This window comes from Palaemon carinicauda, chromosome 42 (assembly GCF_036898095.1).
Source record: "Palaemon carinicauda isolate YSFRI2023 chromosome 42, ASM3689809v2, whole genome shotgun sequence".
Taxonomy (NCBI): domain Eukaryota; kingdom Metazoa; phylum Arthropoda; class Malacostraca; order Decapoda; family Palaemonidae; genus Palaemon; species Palaemon carinicauda.
This window is the reverse complement of record NC_090766.1, coordinates 34,101,153-34,114,152: the sequence shown is the minus strand read 5'-3', so window position 1 is coordinate 34,114,152 and position 13,000 is coordinate 34,101,153.

Genomic DNA, 13,000 nt, shown 5'->3' with positions numbered 1-13,000 from the left:
TTCTGTACAGCATTGGAGATTGTAAGAAGGCATCACATGCTCCAAGGACTTTACGAAAACCAAATTGCAAACTAGGGAATAGATGATTACCTTCAGCAAATCTATTAAGACGTTTTGCCAGAAGAAGTTCAAAAACTTTAGATAATATGGGATTTATGGAAATTGGGCGGTAATCAGTAGGACTTGAGCTACCACAAACACATTTACATAGAGGAGTAACATTACCAATTCTCCAACAAGTGCTAAAAGCTCCTCTTCTTGCTAACTTGCGCAAAATAACAGATCACTTTGGAGCTAAGAAATCTGCTGTCTTTATAAAAAAAAAACAAAGGAAAAATGCCATTTGGGTCTACACCTCCATAAGCATCAAGGTCCATCAACAGAGCTTTAATCTCACGAGATCGAAAAGCTAAACTAGTTAGTTTAGCCTCAGGAAAACAGGAATTAGGAAGTTCAAGTTTTTCATTACTCTGTTTTACTGTCAAAAACATCAGCCAACAGGGTTGCCTTTTCCTTTGGACAGTGAGTGACTGAGCCATCTGGTTTAAGTAAAGGAGGAACTGTTGCACCTACACCAAAGAGTGCAGATTTAAGGGTTAGACAATAAGATGCTAGACAGAAGTAGAAACAGAGGCGCAGTAGAAGACTAAAATGTGAATACAGCTAGGGGCCAAAGGATGCTGCAAACAAGTAAAATACCTTGATGTACTATAACTGTAGAAGGGATTGAGGTTAAACTGGGGAGAAACCCTTGACAAGCCTCTCTCTACACGAAATTGGAGTTGAAACCATACTTTTAACCCTAAAGTTAACAAGGTTGGATAGCATCAGACAAAAAGAAATCTGGAACTAGTGGAAGTTCAAAGACAAACAAACATACGGATCTAGGGACCGAGAAGATTCCCCTATAGCATTAAAGTGCAGTGATGGCAACCACCAACAGGATCAAATACTACAAAATTTTAACAGTAATTTGTATTTTTCTAAGCTATATTAACCAGTCATTTATATGGGTTAGTTCGGTAATTGTTCTGTTACGACCAAATTGAAGAAATACCGTGGGCCTGGTGACATTGTATTGTTGCATCAAGTTTCCATTGGCTTGATCTCACTTCGTTCTAGGTCGAGACTTGTGAGGTGAATGGGGCGGAAATATAAAATGTTTTAGTTATGAAAAATACAAATAACTTTTATAACTTGTACAGGTAGTTTGTTCCTACGAGAATACAAAGTCTTATCATTTATATGGGAGTCTTCCTTAGGAAGGACAATGTCCTCAGCTATAAAAAAAATTATGGTGTCTGACCCTTAACCCAGTATCCGTTCATACTTGGCTCTTATGTGAGTCAAAATCTAACAAGTTTGGACTTTTGTAAGAACATTTCCCAATTTACTGGTGAAGATAATGCATATGACCGCAGTGAAGTGCTTACCTACATGTAAGTTATTAATGCAATGTGGCTACTTTCAAGCGAAGAAAGCGGAGCCCATTCATCCTGCTCTCACAGACTCACACCATAATTATGCTGAAGTACAGTAACTGATGACACAACAAAATGCTAGCTGTCCTGCTGAGACATAGGTCTTTATATCAGTTGTTGGATGGCTACCACATAACCTAAGGAGGTGTCCACAGGTTGTGGGAGCAATCCTCTAAGACAGTGAAGGTGGTCTACCTTCTACAAATATCTGCACTGAACACCTGTGTTAGAGTGGTTTTTGCAGAACTCCGTGGTTGCTTCTCATGAAGAATTACTGGCCCTCATAGACAAAATGAGTGTATGCTTAGTTATTCCCTTTTTGTTGCGACCTGTACTTATAACCAAGTTCCCTTTTTGATCACTGAAATGGAAAATGATTTAGTGCAATTTGCTATTGATTGATGAACGTACAACCGAGAATGACAGACTTTTCTACCGCCTGGAGTAATACCAGATAAGCTAGGGCAAGGAGGAAAATCACCTTTAAGGTTAGGTCTTTATCTGTCACTGTATAGGGGTTCACAGGGTGTCAACTTTAGGGACCTCAGAACCTTCATCACACTCCAAAGAAGGGGTTTAATTTCCCAAGATGGGCAAGACTACTTGAAGCTTCTAATCAAAGCAGAGTTAGATTCCCTTCAGTCGATAGACCTGGCTCATGGCTGAGTAACATCATTTCATTGCAGTGACAGACAAGTTTCTCTTGCTGTAGTTAACCTAAAAGTTCTGCAATTAGGGGAATAGCGGCCGTGAGTGGAACAATATTCCTTCTATGGCATCAATCACAAAAAGTAACCATTTTGCCTGGTAGACCATTGCAGAGCTATCCTGAAAGTTGCTTCGCAATCTGTCTCAAAAGACCTCTCTTTCCGAGATGCTGGATAACCTCCAACCATGAAAAGATAGGCAGCGAGCTGCTTTGTGAAACTTTTTCATGTACAGTTGTGGGCAATCTAGAAGTTCTCTCGGAACTTCTATGAAATTCCATTCCTCTTGGGGCCACTTTGACACTACTAGCATTACTCATAGGTTTTGCGACATTAGCATTTGTTCAAGACCCGAGGAATCAGGCAGAACAGGGGAAAAGCGTTATGTACATTTGGTCCCAAGGTTGTTAAAATGCATCTTCTAGTACTGCAGCTGGGTCTAGAGAGTAATACAGTACATTGGTAGTTTGTGGTTCAGGTGTATGGCAAACTTATCTATTATTAGGGAACCCCACAAAATAGAGCGCTCACCATTTGACAATTCAAAGACCACCGAGCCAACTAGTAGATCGTCTGCTATTACATTTTTCCCCTAGAATGAAATGGGGTGAGAGTTGGACAGCATTCACCCGAGCCAAGTACTGCATCCCTACTGCCAATTGACAAGAGGCAAGATATTGAGCTCACTTGCTTGTTGACATGTGACACCAATGTTGTGTTGTCGCTTATCAACTAAAGTGGAGCAACATTAAGTACACCGTTTTTAGTTATATAGATATACTATATGCAATGACTTGTCTTCCTGTGACCAAATTCGTGTAATTTGTTCCTGTTGATGATGGATTCCCCATCCTTGGCAAGAAGCATCTAATAACAGTAGAAAGTCTGGAGGGAGAACCTGTAGAGGTCTGCCAGCTAACAGGTTCTTCTCCTTGATCCACCAGACAAGGGTCGAGAGGTGACGTGTCCAAGAAGGTTCTGCCAAAGATGGGCTTTGTCAAGAGGTGTTGCATGGCAATTTGGGAAAAACAGAAATTGTTGTAAACTTCTCTTAATATATAATTCTGTTAATTCAGTACTGTAAATAGTGTTAGCTCACCCCTTGTTTATTAATATCTGAATCATCTTTCCAGACTGACATATGTCCTACTCTCTGTAGGGCCTATTGCCTAGGTAAATGTGTTGACTATATCTGACGAGATTGATAAAGAAAATATAAATGTCAGCGTTTCATGTTTATTTCAGTGAAAATTTAGTTTATTGGTAAGAAACTGTAGATGTTTTATGGGTTGTTGGATTGTTCAAGGTTTTACGACAACTTAGCGATGGTTTACCTAGACTCAACTCTGTAGTCGACTTGTAATCTCAACAAATGTGTAGGCAACCTTTATCTTGATGTTAAATTAATGGATTTTTTCTAATTATGTTTTGTTTTGAAATTGTTATTGCTCTTCATAAGTCTCGATTATAGATCACCGTACAAATGAATTTGTTTGTTCCTTAGGCCCTCATTGTCTTTGCCTTTACTAGTAAATTAACCCAATCTTACCTGAGATTTCAGCTATTTAGTATTTCCATTATTCTTCCCCCCTAATTTCTAATCTGCATAGCAACAATAAAATAATAGAGAAGTTCTAAGGTTACGCTGGGTCCCCTTGCCAATAATAAAATCAAGGGGTGATGCACCGTGCCCATTTCTTTTTTTATTTTTGTTCCCTTTTCCCAATCTCTGGGGCATTCCACCTTATATTTGTGTAAAACCAAGTTAGTATGGTCAGTATTCTAACACTAGGTAGTCTGCATGCTATGGCCAGCCTAAGTCAGCAAAACCACTACACCTATTGCCTGGATTACTTTGCTGGGAATTTCCCTCTAGAACAAAGTTTGAAGGATAAACAGGTTCCAGCAGTTAAAAGTATATGTCAGGCCTCCATCCTTCCATCAGTTCCTCCAGTAGGAAGAGGTTACTGAAGGAACCTGGGGACCTTTCCAAGACTTCTTCGATTACTTTCTTCTCCAGCAATAAGGTCACTGCCTTCAATAATTAAAAGGTCTTCTGGGATCCCATCGAATACAATGATGGGATAGTCAGATTCTGACAGGTGGGTGACAGCTTGTGAATGGGACACGAAACCTGCAAAAGACGACTTCTACCATCCAGGGATCTGGCCAAGGTGTTGCCACTTGTCCAATCATGATGTAGGCTTCACTCCCCACCCCTGGCACGTTAGGGAACCTGACGCCTCGACTGTAACAGGTTGAAACATGACCTCTCTGTTGAAACAGACAAGGGTTTTGGTTTCCTGTTGTAATGGTGAATGGAGTCTAGTTCTGAAAGCAGGCAACATTAAGTGCGAGTGGTGATGACCGAACCATAGCTGACTGAGGAACTGAGAACCTTGTTGGAGCAGCTACTAGAGTTATGGCGTCTTTTGACGGGCCAGACAGTACTACATTGGATCCTTCTCTCTCGTTACGGTTCACTGTACCTTTGCCTACACATACACTGAATAGTCTAACCTATTCTTTACATATTCTGCTGTCCTTACACCTGACAACACTGAAATTACGAAACAACTCTTCTTCACTCAAGGGGATACTCTACTGAAATTGTTCAGTGGCCCCTTTCCTCTTGCTTTGGGTAGAAGAGACTTTAGCTATGGTAAGCAACTCTTCTAGGACACTCCAAAATCAAACCACCGTTCTCTAGTCTTGTGTAGTGCCATAGCCTCTGTACTATGGTCTTCCACTGTCTTGGGTTAGAGTTTTCTTGCTTGCGGGTACAATCGGGCACACTATTCTATCTTATTTCTCTTCCTCTTGTTTTGTTAAAGTTTATGTAGATTATAAAGGAGATATTCATTTTAGTGTTACTCTTCTTAATATATTCTATTTTTCCTTTCCTCACTGGGCTATTTTCACTGTTGGAGCCCCTGGGCTTATAGCATCCTGCTAGGGTTGTAGTTTAGCAAGTAATAATAATAATCTTCTGGAAAGAGGACTGGCTAGATTTTACTTTTTCCACTGCAGGCAAGAAGTGTTGTGTGGTCAATTATACATTAAGTTACTAAGTGCAACTATATCTCGACACTTGTGTCAACACAGATGACAGCGTCCCTTTTAAGGCATTCCCCAAAATTAAGGCTGTTTGGTGAAGGACATATTCTAAGGTTTTTTTGTTCCTGAACGTACAAGCTCTTCGTATTGCTTGAATGTGTCCAGATCTGAAAGGTTTTCAGACAATAAAGCAAGATACTGCTCAGGACCAACGGTCTACCCGGGAGAAAGCTTGGAATGCTGTCATGGAAGTTACTTCTAAAGTAGCTCTTGTTTAGTGGTGACTGTAGGTTTAGTTTGTCACTACGCATCCCAAGAGTGAAGTTTTCTACATCTTGGTCATTAGTCAATACAGGGATGCACTCCTGTACTGTATATATAGAACTTTCTCTGGCAAGATAGAGATGAGAAGGCAATCAGGATGAACTAGTTGAACTTCATGAATTTTGTATGAAACTTGCTTGTTAAAAAGCCCCATTGATATCTCTTGCTTGATTTGATAGTGATACTGCATGTTCAACTTTTGATGCATGATTTGGGGTTCTAAGAAGAAACCCACCATACAACGTTTATCTAAGCCCGAGGAGATTCTCCTAAACCATCTATTCATCTAATGCTCATAATTTTTAAGAAATGTGAACTTACTTCTAGACCCGATTGGGACTTGGGGACAAAAATTTGGCATCTCTGCGGACTTCACTTCTTATAACACCTGTTCTGGTTGGTCCTCCATCACTACTAATTAAAGAAGGAACACACTAACCGGACCTAGGCCTGGATCCTGATGGAGTTCGTTCGTTTCAGAAATACCCTGCTAGATTTTCTAACTCTTTACAAAATCTTGCCTTTCCCATTTACCTTTAGATGTGTGAGGAGAGGCTGACTACAACCCAGAAATGATCTCATATCTTTGATGACAATTATTTACATGATCCCTACTCTTAGTAATGGGGGGGGGGGTGTTGTAGGAAATGGGTTTTGACCTGTGATTTGCCACTAATTGCTATATTTCCTTGCAGATCAGAAAGATCTGGAAGATTGGGAATTATCACCATGGTGTGTTCACATGAGATTTCAGAGTGCACTAAATGGCAGACGCATGTCAGTCAAGGAACTTGTTGGCAACACATTCAGATGGTGGAAAAACAGCATCCTTAATGGTAGCAGAATGTGGCCTATGTGAAATTCACTTTAAGGGTTGTGGTGGCCGATACGGTAACATACTTGACTGATGAACTCTAGACTGGGGTTCTAATCCCGCTCAAACTTATTAGTTTCTTTGGTTGCTGCAATCTCACCATTATTGTGAGCTAAAGATGGGGTATATCTGCCAAGTTATCAACAGCCATTGCCTGTTCCTCCTCGATCCTAGCTTGGATGGAGAGGGGGGCTTGGGGGCTTATATGTATATATGGTCAGTCTCTAGGGCATTGTCCTGCTTGATAGGGTAATGTCACTGTCTCTTGCCTCTGCCACTCATGAGTAGCTTTTAAACATTTAAATGTTTTTCAGTTTCCCTGTGGGAAAACATATTTGAGGGATCTTTAGTGGAACTATAGATGCAGCAATAAAGTAGCACTAGTACTTGCCATTAAGGACCAAACCACTCTGTGGAAGATTAATTTTATTTTAATTCATTTTTTTGTTTGCCAAATCGCGAAAGAATTGTATTTGCTTGTTTTACCAAATAGAGAGAGAGGGTGCGGGTATGTTTGTGTGTGTCCGCGGTGCGCGCCGTCGAACAAGTGGTTTGACCTGGTTACTGATCAGACGTGTTATTTTCTCCTCCTGACCTGACCTCCCGCTCAGTTAGGCCCATGAGGTAGCGACCACCCCGTGAAACTAATGAGGTGTTAACTTTTTGCTGAACTGCTGAAAACAAATCGTTTCCGTGCTCTCTTTATTACTCCACATCTTTTTGTCTTTTCTGTGTTTTTAAATAGTGATCTGAAAATGCATTCTGCTGAAGAAGTCAATAAATCCCAGGTCTTGAGTGGCCAGCCGCTTGTAACCAAAATCTCTAAAAACGTGAATGGAGTTCTCCAAGCCTCCAGTGTAGTGAACTCGCCTCCCGACCTGTGTGCTGAAATTCAGGCCCTGAAATCGTTACTCTCGGGTCAAATTTCTAACCTCGTATCACAAGTGAGTGATCTAAAGGACAAAATGGAGTCTATTGAGGAAAGGGTCACTGCTGCGGTGGAGGACAAACTACGCCCCCATCTAGAAGAAATAGACCGTAAAATTAGTGAAAAGGACAAAATAATTACCGACCTAACAAATAGGGTGGCGACACTTGAAGCCAGGCCAGACACATCTAGAGAAATGGAAATTCTCGAGGAGAAGCTGGATGAGATGGAAGCCCAAATGATATGTGATAATCTTGTCCTGTCTGGCCCTGCTTTGCCCGCTCCCCAACCAAACGAGGATACGCGGAATATAGGCCGAGATCTCGTGGAAAGGTGTGTCCAAAAGAATTTTCCTGACCACGTCTTCCTTGAAGGGCGAAGGATCGGTAAGAGAAGGGTCGATGGGTCTTTTGAAAACAACAACATCTTGCTGAAAGTGATGTCGCGAGCTGTGAAGGCAGACATCAGACACTCGTGTTTTCAACACAGGAATGACACTGCAAAAGGTTTCTTTATAGGCGAAGCGCTCACAAAGAAACGTGATAAGCTTTTTTATGAATTACGTAGAGTGAAAAGACAGCAGTATACCGGTCTGTTCCTACATACTCGCGACGGAGTTATTAAAGTGAAAACTTCCTCAGCGGGCAAAACTTTTGCTATCCGTACCCGAAAGGACCTTGATCTATTCTACAGTAGTATAGGGCTTAGTGCCCCTGAGTGATTTCAAAATATGTGCTAAATACTCCATTGTTTTCAGTTTCTGTAACCATTTTTTCTAACCTCATTAGTTTTTTCACATTTAAATTTTTGAATTTACACTCACAATTTTTTCTTTTTTTCAAATTGCATTATTTTACTTTTAACACTGCCATTTCCACTATTGTTAGTAATATCATTACTATTATCAAATTTACCATTATTACTTTTACTGATATTAATATCATTATTATTTTTTTTTTCTCCTTTTTTATTACTACTATTTTTGTTAATATTATTTTTATTATTCCTATTTCTGTATTGTAATTACAACAATTATTTCCTTGTTTATATTTTTTACAACTATTTCCAGTTTTCACCGTAACGAAATATTTTAATTTTTGTATTTCTAAGCATATTGTTACTAAACTATTAATTACTAATTTTAACTGTGGTTACGTCTCATGAACACAAATCCTGTATATCACATTGATCCTGATGAAAACTTTATTGATTTTGTGAACACATCTGATCTGTTTTCCTGTAAATATTACACTACTGACACATTTAATGATTCTCTCCCTAATCATATGCGGCAATGCCTTTCATTATTAAGTTTTAATATTCGAAGTTTCAAGAAAAACCATGACGAATTTATTGGCTACTTAAATAACTGCAACCATGATTTTGATATCATTGTATTGACCGAAACATGGGCTAAGGAAGAAACTCACTGCATGAATTATCTTCCTGGGTATAATGCGTGTCACAATTATCGGGAAGGTCGGAGGGGCGGCGGTGTAAGCATTTTCGTTAAAGACTCTATTGATTTTCAACCTCTTGATGACTTCTTCAACATTTCTAATGATAATTTTGAAAGTGTCGGTGTAACGGTTTCTATACCAAACTCGCCTCATAAAACAGTAATCTTAGGTATCTACAGACGTCCAGGAGGTAACGGAAATATGTTTTTCGACTCGTTAGAGGAGGTGCTAAGAAATCCAGGTATCTCCCCTATGAATACAATTGTCACTGGGGACTTTAACATCTGCTTAATGAGGGAAGGGGAGAGCGAGACCACCCGCAGACTGATTAACACAATGCGATCTTTTGACTTTCGCCCGTCAATAACTAGACCAACAAGAGTCGGCTCAAATGACTCGCTGTCTTGTATCGACCATATTTGGGCAAATAATAATCTTGTTGGTAATAGTGGGATATTCTTAGCAGATATCACAGATCATTTCCCAATTTTCTGTAGTCTATTAATGCCTATATTAAACAACGTAGACAACAAAATAAAAATTCAATTCAGAGATATGAGCGAAGTGAATGACAGGAAATTCACGGAACTCCTGAGGGGGAAAGACTGGACCGAATATGGTCAAGCCTCATTAGATCCTCACCTGGGTGCGGCCTCTTTTACGGATGAAATAGACAGCTTTTTCAATGAATGCTTTCCTTTAAAAACAAAATATGTAAGTGTTAAGAGATTTGTGAATAAGTGGCTCTCCAAAGGGCTACTGAAATCAATTAACATTAAACATAATTTATATCGAAGAATGAAATTGGGTGCTTATAGTGCCCAACGCTATAGAAACTATTGTAATATGTTGCTTACATTAATTCGCGTGGCAAAGAAAAAATATTTTGATAGTACTTTTGATCAACTCCGAAATGATGCTAAAAAATCCTGGGATCTCATAAATTCGTCCCTTAGGCCTGGAAAGAAAAAGCGCACTTCGCTAAGAAAACTCATTGGTCGTAACGGCGAAACTATTACTGACAGCCAACAGATTGCAAATGCTTTTAATCTTCATTTCTCTACAATTGGCATTACTCTCCGAGATGCCCTGCCTCAAAATAATCAGTTAGATTTTCATTCCTATTTGCCCCCTTCAAATCAGCACTCTATTTATTTGACCCCATCTTCTCCACTTGAAGTAATCAACATTATAAAAAAACTAAAGAACAAAAAAGCAAATATTCATTCTCCCCCTACTAAACTATATAAGAATAATGCTAGTTTACTTGCCTTTCCTATATCCTTATTGTTCAACCGTTGTATTGCCTCTGGCATTTATCCTGACATTTTTAAAATAGCGTGCGTTACTGTGCTACATAAGTCTGGTGATAAATCGGATGTCAATAGCTATAGACCAATAAGTTGCCTTCCCTTATTGAATAAAATTTTTGAAAAATTATTGTACAATCGACTCTACTCTTTCTTTACTAGATGTAATATCTTTTCTTCCTGTCAGTATGGCTTTCTGCGTGGCGTTAGTACAAGTGATGCTGTAAATGACCTTCTTGAAAATATCTACAATGCGATGAATAAAAATGAATACCTTGGTGCGGTCTTTTTAGATTTGAGTAAAGCCTTTGACACAGTGTCTCATGATGTGCTGCTTAAAAAGCTCGAACATTATGGAATACGTGGAAATGCATTACTCTTACTAAAATCCTACTTAACGAGTCGTAAACAATTTGTGACCCTCGATGGCCATCTCTCAGAGGTTATGGATGTCAAAATAGGTGTTCCCCAGGGATCAGTCCTAGGACCGTTATTTTTCCTCGCCTATATCAATGATCTACCTCGATCAGTAGGTAGGTTAAGCTCCATACTCTTTGCCGATGACACTACGCTTCACTTTAGACATAAAAATATCTACTCCCTCTGTGATACACTAACCAATGATTTAACTCATGTAAAAAACTGGCTACTAGCAAATAAGTTAACCTTAAATGAAAGAAAGACATACTTCATAATCTTTTCTCTACGAAGAGTTCCTGATAACATAAGGGTTTCTATAGGAAATCACACTCTGGATCAGAAGTCCAGTGGTAAATTTTTAGGGATAATTCTTGATAATAAACTAACTTTCTGTGAGCATGTAAATATGACAGTTAATAAAATTGCCAAAGTAATGGGTATCATATATAGATTAAAAGAGTATTTCCCCTTATATATTATAAAACAATTGTATCACTCGTTAGTATCTCCTCACCTAAATTACTGCAATACGGCGTGGGGGAGTAGTAGTAGAAATGTCTTGCAACCATTAATTGTAATTCAAAAAAGACTGGTAAGAATCATAAGCTCCAGTGATTACTTAGCTCATACATCGCCACTTTTCCGGTCTCTCTCGATATTGAAGCTGGAAGACAATTATAAGCTCTCCTTAATGAATATGATGTTCCAAACACTTATTTTGAACAAATTTCCAGATTTAAGACGAAAAATAATTCAGGAACAATCAGTTCATCCATATGGAACAAGAAATTCAAACTTAACTCTCCCTTTCATACGTATTAATAGATGCGAGCAAGCGTATCTATACCAAGGTATTAAACTTTGGAATACTCTGCCCGCTTATCTAAAGGCACTGCTTAGCGTTCGGTCTTTTAAGAAATCATATACAAATCTCCTGTTATCTGGGTATTAAGCTTTATTAATAAATATTTATACTTGCCTACCTAACCACAAAGCAAGTATGTTTCATTGTTTAGAATATTTTTTTATTTGTAAAACTAGTTCTTTTACTGAGTTTTTTGCTTAATATCTACAATTTTTTCAATGTATATACCATTAGCTTTCATATACCATCTTTCCTTATCATATAAATATGCATTTCCATTTGTTTTTAGGCTAAGATTCTCATTTATATGTATCTATTTGTATACATATGATTATGTATATGTATGCGTACATTTTGTATATCTATATCCATATTTACTTTATTTTTTATTTTTACTTAATTGATGATATTATTTTGTTGTATTATTGCCCGAAGAGCTCTGCTCCACATGGGCTTGGACTGAGTCTTTTTTTCTTTTTGTAAATCTTTGAATGTAAATATTTTTTGTCCAATAAACATTATTATTATTATTATTATTATTATTATTAGTATGGCTTTCTGCGTGGCGTTAGTACAAGTGATGCTGTAAATGACCTTCTTGAAAATATCTACAATGCGATGAATAAAAATGAATACCTTGGTGCGGTCTTTTTAGATTTGAGTAAAGCCTTTGACACAGTGTCTCATGATGTGCTGCTTAAAAAGCTCGAACATTATGGAATACGTGGAAATGCGTTGCTCTTACTAAAATCCTACTTAACGAGTCGTAAACAATTTGTGACCCTCGATGGCCATCTCTCAGAGGTTATGGATGTCAAAATAGGTGTTCCCCAGGGATCAGTCCTAGGACCGTTATTTTTCCTCGCCTATATCAATGATCTACCTCGATCAGTAGGTAGGTTAAGCTCCATACTCTTTGCCGATGACACTACGCTTCACTTTAGACATAAAAATATCTACTCCCTCTGTGATACACTAACCAATGATTTAACTCGTGTAAAAAACTGGCTACTAGCAAATAAGTTAACCTTAAATGAAAGAAAGACATACTTCATAATCTTTTCTCTACGAAGAGTTCCTGATAACATAAGGGTTGCTATAGGAAATCACACTGGATCAGAAGTCCAGTGGTAAATTTTTAGGGATAATTCTTGATAATAAACTAACTTTCTGTGAGCATGTAAATATGACAGTTAATAAAATTGCCAAAGTAATGGGTATCATATATAGATTAAGAGAGTATTTCCCCTTATATATTATAAAACAATTGTATCACTCGTTAGTATCTCCTCACCTAAATTACTGCAATACGGCGTGGGGGAGTAGTAGTAGAAATGTCTTGCAACCATTAATTGTAATTCAAAAAAGACTGGTAAGAATCATAAGCTCCAGTGATTACTTAGCTCATACATCGCCACTTTTCCGGTCTCTCTCGATATTGAAGCTGGAAGACAATTATAAGCTCTCCTTAATGAATATGATGTTCCAAACACTTATTTTGAACAAATTTCCAGATTTAAGACGAAAAATAATTCAGGAACAATCAGTTCATCCATATGGAACAAGAAATTCAA